Source organism: Arachis ipaensis, chromosome B05 (assembly GCF_000816755.2).
Source record: "Arachis ipaensis cultivar K30076 chromosome B05, Araip1.1, whole genome shotgun sequence".
Classification (NCBI taxonomy): Eukaryota; Viridiplantae; Streptophyta; class Magnoliopsida; order Fabales; family Fabaceae; genus Arachis; species Arachis ipaensis.
Window position 1 is genome coordinate 35,379,061 of NC_029789.2, and position 6,896 is coordinate 35,385,956.

A 6,896-nucleotide genomic window follows, 5' to 3' on the forward strand; every position below is an offset into this window, starting at 1 on the left:
TAACTCCAACCTAAAATTACACAATTCACCCAAATAAAAAAAAAAAGCGTTACATGAATCTTTCATTTGCACATCTCTATATAAATCGAATGAATATAATTCAATTTAGCAACTCTCATACTAATTCGACTTAGGCTGAGTCGAATTACTATGAAATAATGTAAATCGAAACTTCCTAAGTCGATTTATGCATGCATTCTACCATAGTAAATCGAATCAATATAGTTCGATTTATGCATGCACGTGACACCTACTAATTCGAATTGGTAATTGCCCATAGTTTTGTGCACTCAGTAATTCGAAACAACCTGTTTCGATTTACCCATACCTCTACTAATTCGAATTGGGTTGATTCGAATTACTACCAATGAGCGCCCATGGTAATTTGAATTTGGCTCATTCGAATTACTAAAAGTTTCCCTATAAATAGAATTCGAATTGAGCTCATTTGAACCACAATTCAAAAATCCTGCCCCACCAAATTCCAGAGAAACCTTAGCCTTAAAACTCGAACAAAGACTTCAACATTCGAATAATCCAAATTGTCTTTATCGTTTAGACGGAGTTGCCCATATTGTTGGTGTCATTAATGAAGAGGTTAGTGCGTACATTTTTTTTTTGGAAATAGGATTTATTGTTTTACCTTTTTTTGTCTCTTTTAACGCTAGTCATTATTTACAATTGTTAAATTAGATAGAGTGGTTGGATTAGTGAGTTATTAGTTTCTAGAGATTTGACGGAGAAAATTCTAATTTGGATAGTGATGACAAATAAGTAGAAGAGTATGAGTAGTGAAGATAATAGGTGGTGAAACTTAGTTAGAGTAAAAGTAGTGGTTGGAGTTTATGTTGCGATTTGGGTTGTTGTTAAAAAAAGTATGGGTAGTGACTTGCTGTTTTACTTAGAATTCATGTGACGTCTACATTAAGTCAATTTTTTTATTAATGTTAAACTTATTTTTATTAGGTCCAGTTTGATGAATATATGATGTTATTTTGTGTTTGAACACGTAACATTATTTGGTTGCGTACAAGTGGTATCCGTTGGATTAAGAGATGCATTAGTTGATATTGTTATATAAATATGTTTTGATGTGGTAGTAAGAGACAATTTCTTATGTTGATTATGCAGCCCCACCGATGTATCACGAGCATGAGACGGCGGCAAGGTATCCGCTTGGACGAGAAGATCGTTCCGTATTTGCAGATGGCCAGTTTATACTATCTTGCGAGGCTGCACGAGACTTGGTTTAGGTTGGATGAGCCGTTGGTGAGTGCATTTGTGGAGTGATGGCATCCGGAGACGCACACGTTTCATATGCCGTTCGGAAAATGCACGATTACACTGCAGGACGTGGTGTACCAGTTAAGGCTGCCGCTTGATGGACATTACGTTAGTGGATGCCTAACGGAGTTTGAGCGATACATCGAGGGTGGTTGCCCAGCTTGGGTGTGGTGCGAGGAGCTGTTGGGTGTTTTGCCTCTTGTGAACTGCATGGACAAATTCATGGTAAGATGCAGTTGGATGCAGAACACATTCGAAGAGCTTCCTAATGGCGACGACAATGCCACTGTTAGAAGGTATGTTCCCATTGGACCACCTTCTCATGCTAAAATAGGACTCTAAAGAAAATTAGAGATATATGTTGGATATGATTCTCCCACTATAGTGAGGTATCTTGAGATACAAGCTGAAGATGTATTTAAAGCCTGATTTACAGATTGTCATTTTGATGAATCAAAAATTTCCACATTAGGAGGAGAGAATAAGCTTCCTGAAAAGGAACTTAATTGGAATACATCATCCTTGATGCATTTAGATCCTCGATCAGGGCAATGTGAACTAGAACTTCAAAAGATTATGCATTTACAAAGAATATCAATTGAATTACTTGATGCATTTTCTTATATGAAAAAGGACAACTAAATCCTATATACCAGCTGAAAATGTTCCAATTCGAATTGATGTCCCAGTCGGACAAATGACCACCGAAAAAAATTTACGTCAGAAGTGTGGTAGGCTTGTCGATTCCAAAGACAAAAATCATGGAAATAGAAAATAGGTAAATACTATTCTTGTTGAAAAAGATAAAGACATAGTAAAAATACCTGCAGTTGTCCAAAATTCTGATATAGTTTTAATGTCAGAAGATGTTCATGTACCTGAAAATTGTGAAAATGATGAGATCTCGATAAATTATGTCTTTATAGGAGAAAAATAGGATCGAAATAAGATAATTGTCAATGAAATATTTACATATAATGTGGCATTAAATATCATGCATGAAAGTAAGGATCTTGAGCCAAGAACAGCCGAAGAATGTAAACAAAGGAATGATTAGCCAAAATGGGAAGAAGTTATAAAGGCTGAGTTAGACTCACTTACAAAAGGTGAAGTTTTTGGACCTGTAATCCGTACACCAGAAGATGTAAAACCTGTTGGATACAGATGGGTATTTATGAGAAAACGAAATGAGAAAAATGAAGTTGTACGCTACAAAGCTCGACTTGTGGCACAAGGTTTTTCATAAAGGTTCGGTATAGATTATGAAGAAACATATTTCCCTGTAGTAGATTCAATAACATTGCGTTATTTGGTCAGTTTATCCGCATACCATAAGCTACATATGCATCTAATAGATGTGGTAACAGCCTATTTATACAGATCATTAGATCGTGATATCTATATGAAAGTCCCTGAAGGACGAAAGATATCTAAACCATCCAATGAATATTCACAGGGGTTATACTCAGTCAAATTGCAAAGATCTTTATATGGTCTAAAGCAATTTGGACGAATATGGTATAATCGTCTTACTGAATATCTAGGCAAAAACGGATTTAAGAATGATGGTATTTGCCCATGTGTTTTCATAAAGAAATCTGCATCTGGATTTATTATAATTGATGTGTACGTTGATGATTTAAATATCATTGGAACCCCTGAAGTGATTCCAACAATTATAAAAGCTCTAAAAGAAGAGTTTGAGATGAAAAATCTTGAAAAGACTAAATTTTGTCTCGACTTGCAAATCGAACATACAAAAAATGAGATCTTTATTCATCAAACAACATACACAGAAAAGATTTTGAAGAGATTTTATATAGATAAGTTACATCCATTAAGTACCCCAATGATCGTAAGGTCTTTGGATGTGAAAAATGATCAATTCCGTCCTAAAGAAGAAAATGAAGATATTCTTGGTCCTGAAGTACCATATCTCAGTGCCGTTGGAGCACTAATGTATCTTGCTAATAATACATGCCCCGACATATTATTTGCGGTGAATTTACTAGCAAGGTATAGTTCCTCTCCAACCAGAAGACATTGGAATGGAATCAAACAATTTTTTTGATATCTTCATGTAACAGTTGATATGAGTTTGTTTTATCCATATGAGTCCAAGTCACAATTAGTTGGTTATGCAGATGCTGGATACTTGTCTGATCCACACAAAGGAATATCTCAAATAGGATACCTATTCACATATAGTGATACAGCTATATTATGGAGGTCTATGAAATAGACGATAGCAGCAACCTCCTCTAATTATACTGAAATACTAACAATACATGAAGCAAGTCGCGAGTGTTTTTGGCTCAGGAGTTTGATCCAATATATTCTGTCATCATGTGGACTGATTGATCATAAGATAGCTCCAACTGTCCTGTTTGAAGATAATACAGTATGCATTACTCAACTTAAAGGTGGATATATCAAAGGTGATAGAACAAAGCATATTTCTCCCAAATTCTTCTTCACTCATGATCTTCAAAATCAATAAATAATTGATGTCCAACAGATCTGCTCAAGTGATAATCTGACAGATTTATTTACAAAATCACTTCCAAAATCCTCCTTTGAAAAATTGGTACATCAAATTGGGATACACCGATTTCGAGATATTAAATAATGTCGACAAGAGGGGGATTGTATTCTTTTTTCTTTGGTCAAATTTTTTCCCATTAAGTTTTTCTTGACAAGGTTTTTAATGAGACAGTCTCCATCACAAAGGATATTATACTCTTTTTCCTTCACTAAATTTTTTTTCCATTAGATTTTTCTTTAGTAAGGTTTTAACGAGACATAATCCTAAATGGGCATCCACAGGAGAGTGTTGTGATAAGAATGTATATGTGGATGCTCATTTACTATGGGCAACTCATGTTCTCAAGCATGAAGTGCATTAAAGAAATTTGAAAATGTAAACCTATTGTACGCGTATAAATAGGAGACTAAGTCTTAGGCTATTTATCTCAAAACAGGTAGTTTATACTTTTTTTTAACAAAGGGAGCTCAACACAATAAAGTGGAGTATGAAGAAAAAGTACAAAAAAAAACGACATAAACACAAATTACAGAGTATAATCCGTTGTCATCTCCGGCATTGTTATCAACAACCAAACGGATTAACTCCACACCATTCTTTATAGCTCAAGAAAGACATAATCTTTACTCCTTCAATATTTGTCTCTAGGCTCTGGAAAACTCTGCTGTTCCGCTCTAACCAAATATTCCAAATAATCGCATAGAACCCTATCAGCCATTTCTTTTGCTCAAACTTGCCACCTGGTACATCAATCCAACTCCCATAGAACTCTTTAACAGTACCCGGAGCGGCCCATGCTCTATCAGCACATGACAACCAAGCACACCACACCTGCCACGTAAACTCACAGGCAAAAAATAAATGATAAAGTGATTCTATGTCCTTTTTGCACAATACACAAATATTGTCATTATGATTAATAATGCCAAGTCTACTCAGCCTCTCCTTCGTATTGACTCTGCCTACTAAAACAAACCATGCAAATAGTTTAACTCTTGGAGGAACCAATCCTCTCCAAATGGAACTAGCAAAACTGTAGTTTGTGATGTCCTCTGAGAGAGTCTCGTTCTGCAGCACCTGCACAAAAGAGTTAGTAGAAAAGACACCTTTTTTTTTTATCAAATTTCCATACAACGGAATCCACTCTATCAACCGATAATCTTACGCCACGTAGCCTTTTGCGAAGCTGATCGAGTAACTCTATCTCCCATTGGAAGAGTTCCCTCCTCTACTGGAAGTTTCATACCCACTCTAGCCCATCCCAAAATCCACAGTCCCCTATTACAGATCCTTGTTGATTTGAAATAGAGAAGAGTCTCGGAAAACAGTCTTTCAAAGATCCACTTTGTAACTAAACATCCTCCCAAAAGCGAGTGCTTTTGCCAATTCCCACTTCCATGGATAACCCACTGATCATCATAGCTCTTATCTGGTGCTCCTTGATATTCAGCTGGCAAATATCCTTCCACGGACCCCCTCTTGATGGCAAGAGCTGATTTGACCACATAACAATTGGGTCCAACTGATTACAAGAGCATACAACCTTCTTCCAAAGCGGGCAGTCCTCCTTTGAGAAGTGCCACCACCACTTGAATAGAAGTGAAGCATTTCAAATTAACGCATCTCTCACCCCCAAGCCACCTAGTTTTTTGAGGGCTTGAACTACCTCCCATTTCACCAGTGGTATCCCATTTTTCCCATCTTCTTTACTCCATAAGAACCTTCTCTGTAGCCCAATTATCCTTTTTGCAACTCCCTTTGGCATCTTATACAAGCTTAAGTAGTAAATTGGCAGGCTATTGAGAACAGATTTTATGAGGACCAACTTACCCGCTTTGTTAAGAGATCTAGCTTTCCATAAGCTCAGCTTGTCTTCCACCTTGTCTATGATTGGTTTCCAGGTCTTCACCAACTAAGGATTAGCGCCAAGAGGAATTCCTAAGTATCTGACAGGTAGCGTCGCTTCGGCACATCCCAACAAATCACACATATTCCCGACCCATTCTTTCTCACAGTTAACTGGAATTAAGCTCGACTTCTTGAAGTTGATACTCAGGCCAGACATTAGCTCAAAACAACGCAGGAGCCTCTTATAATTCACCAGTGTCTTCGTTTCCTGTAGACAAAATAGGATTGTATCATCCGCAAATTGGAGATGCGACAGTTCTATGTTGTCCCTTCCCACCATCAGTGGAGAAATACGGCCATTCCTTACCGCCTCTCCCACCATCCTGTGCAGAACGTCAACCACAAGAACAAACAGAAAAGGAGAGAGAGGATCTCCTTGTCTAAGTCCTCTCTCCATCTTGAATGGCTTGGATGGTGACCCATTGATCAATACCGACATAGACGCTGTAGTCACACATTCCTTCACCCAAGCCCTCCATCTAAGACCAAAACCCATTTTCTGCAGCATTACATCCACAAAGCTCCAACTCACCCTGTCATAGGCCTTTTGAAAGTCTAGTTTAACAATTGCCGCCTGTTTCTTCTGTAGCTTCAACCATTGGACAGTCTCACAAGCAATGAGGGCACCATCATGTATCTTGCGGCCCTTTACAAATGCAGACTGAGTCTCCCCCACCAGATGTGGCATCACTAAACACATTCTTCTGACCAGCACTTTAGATATCACTTTATAAACACAGCCCACCATACTAATCGGTCTTAAGTCTTTGATTTCCTTGGCCCCCACAAATTTAGGAGCCATCGCCACCCAAGTAACGTTAGCATCTGTTGGTAGCTTCGAATTCTGGAAAAACCCCAACACAGCTGCAGTAAACTCCTGACCAAGCTCATCCCAACATTTCTTTATAAAGTTCATATTATAACCATCGCTACCTGGTGCTTTAGTGGATTCACAATCCCAAACTGCCTCTCGTACTTCCTCAGATGATGGCATTTTCTCTAGCATTGCGGCCTCCTCGTCATTAATCTGCTTAACCAACCCGTCACGGATTCCAATCACAGGAGCATACTCCTGCCTATACAGTTCTTTATAAAAACCCAAAATCACATTCTTTATCCTGGCTTGATTCCGTACCAACCTTCCATTAATCACTAAAGA